This window comes from Plecotus auritus (assembly GCF_963455305.1).
Source record: "Plecotus auritus genome assembly, chromosome: 3".
Classification (NCBI taxonomy): domain Eukaryota; kingdom Metazoa; phylum Chordata; class Mammalia; order Chiroptera; family Vespertilionidae; genus Plecotus; species Plecotus auritus.
This window is the reverse complement of record NC_137772.1, coordinates 175,156,450-175,169,643: the sequence shown is the minus strand read 5'-3', so window position 1 is coordinate 175,169,643 and position 13,194 is coordinate 175,156,450. Positions and strand designations below refer to the sequence as shown.

At 44.7% G+C, this 13,194-nt stretch overlaps 1 protein-coding gene across 2 annotated transcripts in view; it reads left to right on the top strand.

Moving 5' to 3' along the window:
• The first annotated feature begins 10,191 nt into the window (after nucleotides 1-10,191).
• SCN8A (sodium voltage-gated channel alpha subunit 8) overlaps nucleotides 10,192-13,194 on the top strand; it is a 196,498-nt gene continuing 193,495 nt past the window's right edge. Inside the window, exon 1 of one of the 2 annotated variants that reach the window (XM_080662798.1) lies at nucleotides 10,192-10,284. The gene's annotated coding sequence lies outside the window, so the exon portion shown is untranslated. Of the gene's footprint in view, nucleotides 10,285-10,400; nucleotides 10,557-13,194 lie in introns of those variants that run through there. The other variant, XM_080662797.1, reaches the window with a different exon arrangement.

Below are 13,194 nucleotides of genomic sequence, written 5' to 3'. Positions count from 1 at the left end.
GGGATCGAGCCTAAACGGGCAGTCAGACATCACTCTCACAATCCAGGACTGCTGGCTCCCAATTGCTCGCCTGCCTGCCTTCCTGATTGCCTCTAACTGCTTCTGCCTGCCAGCCTGATCACCCCCTAACCACTGCCCTGCCAGCCTGATTGATGCCTAACTGCTCCCCTGCCATCCTTTTTGCCCCTAACTGCCCTCCCCTGCAGGCCTGGTCACCCCTAACTGCCCTCCCCTGCAGGCCTGGATCCCCCCCAACTGCCCTTCCCTGCAGGCCTGGTCACCCCCAACTTCCCTCCTCTGCTGGCCTGGTCACCCCTAACTGCCCGCCCTTGCAGGCCTGGTCCCTCCCAACTGCCCTCTCCTGCTGGCCTGATCGCCCACAACTGCCCTCCCTTGCAGGCCTGGTCCCTCCCAACTGCCCTTCTCTGCTGGCCATCTTGTGGTGGCCATCTTGTGTCCAAATGGGGGGAGCCATCTTATGTGTTGGAGTGGTGGTCAATTTGCATATTACTCTTTTATTAGATAGGATTTCACAGTACAAACAAAATAGTATAATAATGCTACATAATTGATATACAATGGAAACTTAACCTTCAAAAAATATATATTCTGAAACCTTCATAAAGCCCTAAAATAAATACCACTGGGATAGTGCAGACCAGCTGTTTAATAAAGTCTCATACTCCCCTTCCAGAATGTAGAGCTGTTTCTGAGAAGTGACTTCTAGCAAAGGACTATATTTCCTAACCTTCCTTGCATGTGGGACCCTGTGATTAAATTCTAGCCAATGGAATGTGGGCAGAAGTGGTCTGAGCACGTCCAGGCCTAACCATAAAAACTTTCTGTGGGATCTGCAGGCTGGAGGCTGACATCCAGGAAGTTCCAGAATGACTGTGTGGAGCAAAGCTTCTCTACACTATGCTGTACCCCTGAAACCCATGGGGCTGCTGCTCCTTGGGCTGCATATGAGACATGAAGTCCTACTGTGTGTACTTACAGTATTTATCTGTTATTGCAGTTTGTATTACCCTCATTAATACACCACTCTACTATACAATTTTCCTCTCAAAATATAACTAAAATTTTTAAATGACTCCTTCAGACTCCTACTAATTTATCTCACCTGATAAGCATTTGGTGTTGTCAGACTTTACATTTTTCGTCAATCTGCTAGGCATTTCATTGTGGTTTTAATTTGAATTTTTGATTATTAATAAGTTTATATGTTATATATTTATTGACCATTTAGATTCCCTTTCATTTGAAATGCCTAGTTTAAGTCTTTTGCCAAGTTTCTAATAGTGGTTTTACTCTTGATTACAGGCGTTCTTAATCCTAGATCTGTGTCACTTATATTTGTTTCAAATATTTTCCCTACCTTGTCTTTTCACTCCCCTTATGGAATCTTTTGGAAAGTAGACACTCTTAATTTTATCAGGCCTGGATTTATCTTTTCCGTTTTAGTTAATGTTATTTGTGTCTTGTTTAAGAAATCTTTCTTTCCCCTGAGGTGATAAAGTTGTTTTCCAGTATTACATTCAAAGCCTTTATAGTTCTGGCTTTCACATTTAGATCTCTATTCACCTGAAAGTAGAGGTCTAACTTCATTATTTTCCACGTGGTTACCCAATTGTTCCAGCACCATTGATTGAAAACTCTGTCATTTTCCCAGTGATCTGCAATCCCACCTGTGGTCATTCATCAAGGGTTCATATAAGTGGGGATAGTTTTGGGGATTTCCATTCTGTCCCATGGATCTATTTGTCTAACCCAGTACCAACATCGTATTTATTTTTCCCATTTCAGTTTTCTTTTGTCATTCATTCAGCACATTGATTCTGAGTGCCTGATACTGTTCCAGGTACTGAGGATAAAGCAGTGACTAAAGCAGACAAAAATCCCTGCCCTCCCAGAGTTTATGTTCTAGTGGGAGAGTCAGACAATAAATAAAACCCATAGTATGGTAGGTGATGATGCATGCTAGGTTGAAAAATAAAGCAGGGAAGGGGAAAGGAAGTGTTGGGGGTGGGGCTGAAATGTTAAATGGATGGCCAAGAAGGGCATTCCGAGAAGACCTCTGAGTTCATATCTAAAGGGAATAAAGGGGTGCCCTGTGGCTATCTGGAGGAAGAGAGGTGCAGGCAGAAGGTTCAGCAAGAGCCAAAGCCCTGAGACGGGACTTTCCTGGTCTGTCTGAGTGTAGGTGAGGCCAGTATGTGTGTGTGATGTGAGTGAAGATAAAAAGAGGCCATAAGGCCTGGCAGTGTGGCTCAGTGGTTGAGCATCGTCCCAGGTTCGATACCTGGTCAGGGCACATGTCTGGGGTTGCAGGCTCAATCCGCAGGAGGAGGCATGCAGGAGGCAGCTAATGGATGTTTCTCTCTTTCTCTCCCTTTCTCTCTCTAAAATAAATAAAAACTTATTTTTTAAAAGAGAGAGAGAGAGAGGCCATGAGAGAGTCAATAGTGGCCAACCATGGGGGCGGGGAGCTTATAATTCCCAGTACAGAATTTTTTTTTACTGCTATTAGTTGGCCTGAGTGGAGTAACTTGATCTTCTATTTAAAAGGATCCTTCTGGCCCAGCTGGCGTGGCTTAGTGGTTGAACATCGACCTATGAATCTAGAGTCAAGGTTCAATTTCCAGTCAGGGCACATGCCTGGGGTGTGGGCCGTGGGCTCTGTCCACAGTGTGGGACATGCAGGAGGAGGCCGATCAGTGATTCTCTGTCATCATTGATATTTCTGTTTCTCTCTCTCGCTCTCCCTTCTTCTCTGAAATCAATAAAAAAATATTTTTTTTAAAAGACTGTTATGGATGTTGAACTGGGAAAAGATTGAAGAGGTGCCAGGGTAGAAAGAGGAGATTAGCTAAGAGTCTGTTGAGACAAGTCAGGTGAAAGATAATGGTGACTTGGCAGCTGTGGTGAGAGAGGTTAGATTCTGGATTTGCTGATGGACCAGATGTGACATTTGAGAGAAGACAGTAGTCAAAGATGACTCCAGAGTTTCTTCTTAGGGATATTTTCTACAGAGGAAGGAAGTTTTTATTATTTGATGAGCATTACTATACATAGAATGCTGACAAACAGAGAAGAGGAACTTCAATGTAATGTAGGTGCCAGGCCAAACTCATATGCCACCACCTCTACCAATGAAAGTCAAAGGAAAGTTCTTGGATGTTGACATCAAGCTCATTTTCTGGAAGAAGAAAATGAGAATGCCAGATGAACCCTGGGCCTTTCAAATACAGGAATGGATGGGTAAAGGTCTGGAAGAGTGAATGAAAGAGCATGGGCAGACATTTCCAAACTTGCTCAGTCTACTGCACCCTTAATGTCTTGGTGACTTCTTCCCCACATCCCTAAGCCAAAAGTAATGCCTAACAGTTCCATTCCTGGCAAATTAGTTCTAAACAACTTAATAAATATTTATGTCCTAACAGCTAAGTAGCTTCTTGAAAAAAAAAAACATATAAATTGAAAGAAAATAATTTTATTTTACTATTAAGTAACCACAATGACATACTAGTAGGATGTATGCACCCCCTGGCCCCTAAACAGTTTCCTGGATGTTTGAATCCAATTGGGGATACCACCACCATAATTTCCTATTCCACGTTGATTTTCACATGGTGTTTGCTTTTGGTTATAGTTGAACATTTCAACTCTACAAAGAGATAATGTCACTGAAAGGAATGTTAGTCATCTAATGTTGAAACTGAACTGCTTCAAGTTAGCAGTCTGTGCAATATCTAACAGATGTTCATTAACAGTGTGTCTCCCTCTAAACTTTAAGACATCTTCCAAAGCCCCTGTGAGTTAAGAGTCCTGGGTGGCCCTGGTACATGGTTTGGAAGCTGCAGGCATTAGACGTTTGGGAGAACTAAAAGCATTTCCGTGCTGCCGGAAGGTAACATGTTTGTGCAGAGGAGAGACAGAGGAAATGAAGGTAAACCATTAGTCAGCAGGAAACTTGTGTAAAGTGTTGTCTGTCACATTAAATTTTGTCCAGGCCCAATGGAATGTCAGGAATGCATAGTCTTAGTCTCTGGAAATGCAAATTATAACTGGATAGATAGAATGAATATGTAAAATGCAATACATTGTGATTATTCCTATAACAAAAATATATAGCAAGTGATTGATTTTGGTTTGGGAGGAAGTCAGAGAAAGACTCATAAAGCATAGAACATGAGGTTGCTTCTTGAAAAAATGAAGAATAGTTGAGCAGGGGGAGAAAGACAGTCAAATGAACAGGCATGATAGTGCATGGCTTCTTCATGAGCTGCCCAGGACTCCTACAGATGGGACAATGAATTAAAATGGCAGGAGATTACAATGAAAGGATAGGTTGGACCCTACCTGGGAAGAGCTTTGAAGGAGATACTGTAGAGTTTAGACTTTATTCTGAGAAGTATAAGGAGCCGTCAAAGACTTTTGAAAATTGAATCATGTGATGAGATAATTCTGGCAGCGTGAAGATGGGCTTAAACAGGAAGACTAGGTCAGAAGATGGTTGTGTTAGTCAGCTCTTGCTGTGTTAATGCTTCTCAGTTGTGGATCTGTGGGTTGGCTGCAACGCAGCTGGGGTAGGTTGCATTCCAGGCTTCAGGCTATAGGTCCAGATTTGTTCCATGTGTCTCTACATTAGCCCTGGACCAGAGACTACTATGGGGTGTGCTCTTCTCATGGTAAATTTCAGTGCAAGTAACCAAGCCAAATGGTGTGCAGGCACATGAATAGCCTCTGCTTGGATTATTTCTGCTAATTTTCTATTGAATTAAGCAGGTCACATAGCTTGATCCAAAGTCACGTGGTTGGGGAAGAGAAGCAAGAATTAGCAATACTCCATTAACAATACTCCTGTCATTGTAGTAGGGGCAAGATATGATTAGGGCACTGACAATGAAAAGGAGGGTTTAGAGTCAAAGGCATAAGGGAGAAAGAGCTCCCATGACTTAGGGTCCATTAGAAGTAAGGTGAGTGAAGGGACAGAGGTTTCTATCCAGAGCATATGGATAATAAATCAATACTTACAGAGTGCTTAGTAGGTGCTTGGCACCATTCTAAGCACTTATGTACACTGACTAATATAACCTTGTCTTAACAACACTATGAGATAGAAGCTATCATTAACTCCACTTAACAGATAAGGATATAAAAAACACAGTAGTTACTTAACTTGCCCAAGATTATAAGACACTAGAGGCCCGGTGCATGAAATTCGTGCATGGGGGTGGGGAGGGGGTGTCCTCAGCCCAGCCTGCACCCTCTCCAATCTGGGACCCCTACTGGGATCAGGCCTAAAGGGGCAGTCGGACATCCCTCTCACAATCCAGGACTGCTGGCTTCCAACTGCTCGCCTGCCTGCCTTCCTGATTGCCCCTAACCGCTTCTGCCTGCCAGCCTGATCACCCCTAACCACTGCCCTGCCAGCCTGATTGATGCCTAACTGCTCCCCTGCCAGCCTGTTTGCCCCTAACTGCCCTCCCCTGCAGGCCTGGTCACCCCTAACTGCCCACCTTTGCAGGCCTGGTCCCTCCCAACTGCCCTCCCCTGCTGGCCATCTTGTGGTGGCCATCTTGTGTCTACATGAGGGCAGCCATCTTTGACCACATGGGGGCAGCCATCTTGTGTGTTGGAGTGATGGTCAATTTGCATATTACTCTTTTATTAGATAGGATGGTGATACTTGGATTTGAATCCCTGACATTTTGCTCCACGGTCCATTAGCTGACCACTATGAATACTGCCACTCAACTATGTCTATCAAAGAGAGTATTTGCTACACAGGATGCACAGCAGTGCCATAGATGGGGTTGCAGATGCTGAACCTGAGGCATGAGGTATGCTCTTGTAGATGCAGTTCGACCAAATTAATTGGTAAATTATTTGAAAAGCGACAATAAAAAGCAGGATAAGCCAAAAGTAAGATAAACCAAAAGCAGGATAGTCCCAAAGTCCACAGGCTAGCACCTGGGGCACATTGTGTATGGGGAGTTCACACTGGTTGCAGTGAAAAGGAGGGCTAGAGTGAGTGATATCTTCCATATCACCAATATTTCTGCAGAACTTGCCAGTGTGGGCGGAGATTAGGAGTAATCTCAGAGATAAAATCTTCAGGCAGGCGTCCGCTGGCAGCACAGAAAGCTAAGGGATTAAATCCTGTTTCTATGGAAGGAAACAGTAAACTTAGAGGAAGCAGTAATGTCTGGAATGAGGGACAGAAGATTAAGTAAATTATTACTGGGTCAAAAGGTAGAAGAAATGAGGCATGGCATTGAAGGAAGGAAAGTGCTTCTGCTGGATTTCCATCAGGAAACCCAAGATGATCTCTAAAAGTAGCGGTAAGGATGGGGCTAGAACCAAAGGACCAGAGGCTGCCAGAGTGGGAAGGGGCAGAGTCCCACTTCATGCTTTAAACATCTGTGTACACTGTGCATTCTTCACCTCAGGTTTACCAATGAGTTCCAAATTGAATGTGAAGCTGCGTGTTAGTACATGTGCATGCGTGCGCATGGATTGGCACATTTATCTGGGGAGAAGAAAGATCCAGAGCTTTCATCAGATTTTCAAAGGGGCCCTTGATCCTAAAAATGCCCAGAACAACTGAGCTTACAGTTTCTCTTTGAACAAACACTGTTGGCTCCTTTACTCCGGGGCTGTTTTGTGCTGATTTGCTCTGTTAGACCATCTTTCCTCATACTGAGCTTCTAGGAACTCCTACCCCAAATCTTGGTTTTGCCCTTTGGAGCAACACTGGGTAAGTCTAATCCTTCTTTCATCTTTCTAAATGGAAACATTTCTCTGTGTATTAAATTTTCCCTGATATAAGCTTAGTTGTAAAAAGAAATCCTTGACATTTTTTATGCCTTCAAAGATTCTCATGGAGTCAGCAAATATCCTCACATTTTGAAAAGTTTGTAAGTTTAGCTACCAGGAACTTAAATGTAGCAAATTCTTACTTAAAACTCATGTAAGGAATTTAAGGAATTTCCATGTTCCTTAAAATATTGGATACAGGAGTCTGTCCTCTCTTACTGTTTGGCAAATAAGGTCTAATGATAGCTCCAAAGAGTCTGATTTTCAGGAAAAGCAGCTTTAATAAGGAGGGCACAGGTCCTGATTGTAACAACCACAGAGCATTGGAAAATGCAAAATAAAAATTATTTAGGAAAGCAAGTCTATTTTTCAGAAGGAGTGTCTCTATGTCATGGAATTGGATTTTTAAAAAATCTGTGACCTCAGATTTTCTTTAAAACACATCGGCTTTCTTATACATTATGCTACCTAAAGCTCATAAAAACTCTCAGGGAAATCGGAATAGAAGAGATCTTGCTCAACATGATAAAGGGTGTATAGGAAAAATCTACAGCTAACAACATACTTAATGACAAAAGATTAAATGTTTTCCCCCCTAGAATGAGGAACAAAGCTCTTTCTACTTCTATTCAACATTGAACTAGAGGTTCTAGCCAGTGTAATAAGGCAAGGAAAATAAATAAAAGGCATTCAGATTGGAAAGGGAGAAACAAAACTGTGTTTACTTGCAGGTCTCTGTAGAAAACCGGATGAGATCAGCAAAAAATCTACTAGAGCTAATAAGTGAATTTAGCAAAGTTGTAGCACATAAAATCAATATACAAACATTAATTATACTTGTATATACTACCAATAAATAACTAGAAGTTAATGTAAAAATACTATTCAATGGCATCAAAAATGTAAAATATTTAGGAACAAATCCCAGAAAGGTGAGAAAAACTGTATCCTGAAAACTACAAAACATTGTTGAGAGAAATTAAAGAGAACTGAAATAAATAGAGTGATATACACTGTATTGTTGTTATGATGTCAGTTGTCTGCAAATTGATCTATAGATTCAATGCAATCTTGATAAAAATCCCCAGGGGGCTTTTTTTTTTTTTTTTTTTAGAATTTGACAAGCTGATTCTAAAATTCATATGAAATGCAAAGGATCTAGAATAGCAAAATCAATACTGGAAAAAGAAGAAGCACAAAGTCAGAGGGCTTACACTATCTGACTTCAAGATTTGTTATAAAATAAAGCTAGAGTAATCAAGACAGTATTGTATTAATGTCAAGATAGACAAATAGATCAATGAAATAGAATATAGAGTCCAGAAATAGGCCCTTAACATACCTGATTAATTGATTTTTAACAAAGGTACAAGGGTAATCAGATAGTGGAGGAACAACTAGATATCTATGTTTAAATTTTTTTATATGAGTCCAAGAGCATGATCTATAGAAGAAGAGATAATATGTATCAAACATCATAAAAATAACATATTTCTTCTTTTTGAAAGGCACTGTTAAGAGAATAAAAGGATATACCCAGACTGGGAGACCATATTTACAAATAAGGTACCTGATAAAAGACTGCATTCAGAATATATAAACATCTCTCAAAACTCAATGGTAAGAAAACAAAACCCAACTTAAAAGATAGGCAAAAGATTTGAGCATTCACCTAAGAGGATTTACTAACGACAAATAAGTCCATAAAAATATGCTCAGTATCATTGGTCATTAAATTCTAGTGCAAACCACAGTAAGATAATACAACTCACTTGTTAGAATGGCTAAAATGAAAAAGAGTGATCATTCCTAATGTTGTCCATGATGTAGAGCAGCTGAAACTCTCATATACTGCTAGTATGAATGTAAAATGTCACCACCACTTTGGAAAGCAGTTTGGCCCTTTTCTAACATGTTAAATATGCTAAATATATACCTACAATAGGACTCAGCCATTCCATTCCTAGATATTTATACCCAAGAGAGATGAAAGCATATGTCCACACAAAGACTTGCACACAAATACTCGTAACAGCTTTATTTGTAATAGGCAAAAACTGGAAATAACCTAAATGTCATCAACAGGTGACTGGATACACAAATTGTTGTATATCCTCATAATGAATACTACTCAGCAATAAAAAGGAATGGATTGATAGACAACTGAATAATTGATAACAGAATAATCTCAAAAAATTATGCTGAGTGGAAGAAACCATACAAAAAAAGATAATGTATGATTCCATTTGTTTAAAGTTCTGGAAAATGCAAACTAATGTACAATAGTAGAAAGATTAGTGGTTGTCTGGAGAAGGGGTGAGTGTGGGAGTGATGCATAGAGGGATTACAAAGAGGCCTGGGAAAACTTTTGGAGGTGATGGCTATGTATGCTCATTACCTTAATGGTGGTGATAGTTTCGTGCATGTATACATAAGGCAAAATCGCTCACTCTAAACATGGATAGTTTATCCTGTGTCAATTATACCCTAGTAAAGCTATTTTAAATGCCACACTACATAATAGGCATACTGTGTGGCAAATTGTGCTGTAAACGTGTGAAATGCATTCTCTTCTTTAATCCTCACAACAAACCTCCAGGTTGTTGCTATGACTGTTCCCTTTTACAGAGGAGAACAGGGAAGCTTAGAAAAGTCGTCACGTCCAAGTTTACCCAGTTAGTAAGTGGCAGCCTGACCATACTCTTTCACTCTTAACTGTGAACTTATGGTAGAAACATGTAGAAGAGAGGCACAATAAAATGCTTACAGTTCTCACATTCATTATCTAGGTCCTTGTACGAGAGTGTGGAGTAAGCAGTTCAAATGTTCATGCCTACTTTACAGATGGACAAACTGAGGCTGAAAAGATAAAAGTGATCTTTGCACAGTGTTAGGCCTGGGGACTGTCATTGGAGCGATGTTTCCCTTCTCCTTATATACCAACGCCCTGTCCGTTGGATCACAAGTTTCCCACTGCTGTTGACTTCTGCGTCTGTTTTTTCTTTGTTGTTTTTTATTTTTTATTTTTATTCATTTAGCCAAAGATCATGTAAATTGACTTGCCGGGTTTGTAGATGTCAGAAACTCCCAACCGAGCATGGCAATATTACCAGGCATTTCCTTCTGCGACTCGGTTCAGGAAAAAGGTAAGGCTTGGCACTCACAAGGGCCACGTCGCACCTTTTGGGTTTCAACGCCCAGGAGCGGGCAGTGGGCACGAGTTTGGCGGCCCCGTCCCGTCGCTCAGTTCGGGCGCCCCTCCCGCGCGCTCCGCGGGACGTCGGGGAGGCGGGCCCGGGGACGCTCGCGAGGCGCTCCGGCGAGGCGCCCCCTGCCGGCGCCCTGCTCCCTCGTCCTGGATCCGGTCCGGGCGGCGCGGGGACGCCGGCCTGGGAGCCCGCTAGCGAGCGGGCGGGCGGCGCGGCGCGGCGCGGTGCGGCCGAGCGGGTGCGCCCTGCAGGGGTAGGTGGGTCGCGGGCGCGCGGGCGGGGGGCGGCGCGCGGGCGGGGTCGCGCGGGGGCGGGGCGGGCGGGGGGCCTGGTGGCGCGGGGGCGCGCGGCGGGCGCGAGTCATCAATTATGCAAGGGCTCGGGCGGCGCGGGGCGGGCGCGGGGAGCGCTCCAAGATGGCGCCCACCGCAGTCCCGCCCGCGGCAGCCTCGGCGCCTCTGCAGTCCGGCCGCGCCTCCCGGGCCCCGCGCTAGGGCCGCCGCTGCCTCCCTCGCCGCCGCTGCCGTAAGTCGCCCCCGAATCCCCGCCCGGCCGCTCCGCGCCCGCCGAGCTCCCCCTCTCGCCTGGGACCCTGGAGCGGACTCGCCCGTCTCCGGTCTCGGGCTTTGCCGCAGAGTGCGCGGCGGGGCGGAGGGGCCGTGGGCTGGGTGCCTGCCCTCCCGGTTTCGGACAGGTGCTTGGAAGTCTTGCTTTCTTCGCTGATGTTTACCGGGGGTTCCTGGGGAGACTCGAGGACCACCGGCCCCCACCCCCATACACCCTCGCTCTCCTTGTCTTTTGACTGCACGGGAGGACACTGCCTGCTCTCGGCGCCCCTTCCTAGTGCAGCCTCTCTAACCCCGTCGCCCTGGGCCCGGGCAGAGTCGGGCTCCTCGCCGGGTGGTACTGAGAAGGGCAGCGCTGTCGGGATCTTCCTCAGCCGCCCCTCAGCTCGGCCCCCTCCCCCATGTCTTACTGCATCCTTCTCCCCCATCCGGATCCGGATTGTTACCAACTGCAGAAACCAGGGTTCCTGGGTTCCTAGGGCGGCCAAGACTCCTCCTGTCCTTTACTGGATGCGTCCGTCCCCCTGCTCTGGGACTGTGTTGCCCCCCCCCCCCCCGGGGGGGCCTTCTTGGGAAGGCTAGGATTCCTGCATTAGGGAGTACACCACTTTCAGAATATCCCCTTCCCCCTCCACGCCACCCGGTGCAGAGCTTGCTCCTGTCCTCTCAGCCTTCCCTCCCCCACCTCACCTCCACCGGCAGCATCCTGGGCTTGTTAGCCTTGGGTTCGTGGGACTGCCCAGCTCCACAGGCTTGGACCCTTCCTCTCTAGTTCTCTATGGTAATTGGAGGACCCCAAAGCCCCTGCATTTTTTTTCCCGAGAGCTCTCAGCTCCGTCCCCTCCGTGCCAGCAGCAACCACCGGTGGAGACTTGGCAGCTAACTTTCCAGGGGTTAGTCTGGGCTTTCAGACCCCTTCAGTGGCCCCAGCCGCGGCGTGTGGTGGAGTGGGAATCATTATTTCAGCCTGATAAATAAGATTCTTCAGACCATGCGTTCCTTCCAACTACTCCACCCTGTGCCCTCTTCCTCACTTACACTGCAGTTTTTGAAACATAATGGAATACATTTTATATCCGGAGATCCCAAGATTCCGCATCTGTGTTCATAATAAAAGGATGTTATCTGTTGCGGGGGGGGGGGGGTAGGGGGATAGATAAAAGAAACTTTGCATTGCATCTGGCTTATTCAGGGGGAGGGAGAATAATGAGCATGGAGCAAGTTCTACCTGCAGGGAAAACTGCTTTTAATGCACAGTGGGCACCAGAGAAGCAGGGATGGAAGCAGAAGTGTGGGTGAGGGCTTTGAGGGCAAAGGGGGAGAGTGCTTTTTATAACAGTTTTCTCAGGTTTGAACCTGGGGAGCTTTTAGAGAGGTGGCAGTGTGTTAGGGCTGGGGGATGTTTTAGCTTTCCAAAGTAGATTTCGGGTGTGGTAGGTTTTCACCGTTCCCCAGTCTCTCCATACTTCTCTTTTCTCCACGTGCATTAGAAGATTTTTAGGGGTGGGTGAGCTTTTTCTTTTCTCAAAAAATTTTTTTGATGTGTAATGCAAATGGCTGGATAACATTACCACCCAGTATCATCCTGGTAGGAATCTCGGGGGAATCACACTTAAAATACTGAAAGCTTTGTAGCACGTTGCCTGTAACCTGGTTCTTGAAATACTGCAGCATTTTTCTTTGGAACTCATGACCCATAAGGCCTTCAATTCTCCCTGAAAGAGAATTTGATTGCTTGGAAGGGGGGGTGGTAGTGATGATTTGGTATTCAGCAAGCATTCCCTGTCCTAGAAATTGAGGCTCTTCCTGGAGAGGGCTGCAAGCATGTTCTGTGTCCCTGGATTATGATAAGGGTATGTGTAAATGTGCTGTGGTTCTTAGTTGGGCTGGCAGTGGGTATTGCAAAGCAATTCTTGATAATTCAGGCCGTTTATTGGTTTCTCTGATTGAGTTTGAGGAGCTGACTTAATATACCTTTGGTTTTCATTTGGGTCTTTGTCAACTTTTATCAAAATATTTGAAGGGTTTTATTTTAAATTAATAAAGGATTATGGAGTGGATTATAGCATTCTTAAAAACAGCCGTGCAGTTGCTTGTTGGTGTCTTTGTAGGAGCTTTAACAACTGTTCTCACCAGCCAGCTGTGGTTGCTTGTGGTTAGTCTCCTGCCAGGGTTTCTTGCTGTGGTGCTGAAAGGACAGTTCCTGACCAGCCCAGGCGGTGAAGGAAGCGCACACATGTTGTACATGATTTGGGTTCTCCTTTGCTTTTATTGTCAGCAGGCTTTTCTGTAGCTGTTTGTGCATGCGCAGTTGGGTTTATACTTGAGGTTGCAGGCCTAGTTATCATATTTTATTACTCCCACATAATTCTTCATTTTGGCTGTCCCTCATGGAGACAGTGTTTTACAGGCTGCAACAGATCCATATGTAAGTGATACAGTGACATTTTGCTGACTGCATTATTTCAGCACACTTCAGTACTTTCACATAGCAAGAAATTGTTAATACTTTGGGAATGGGTCTCCACAGGGAGTAATCAGAAAGCACACTAAGTTAAGCTGGATCAGAGGGGCATCTTCTCTGGTTGATTTAAACA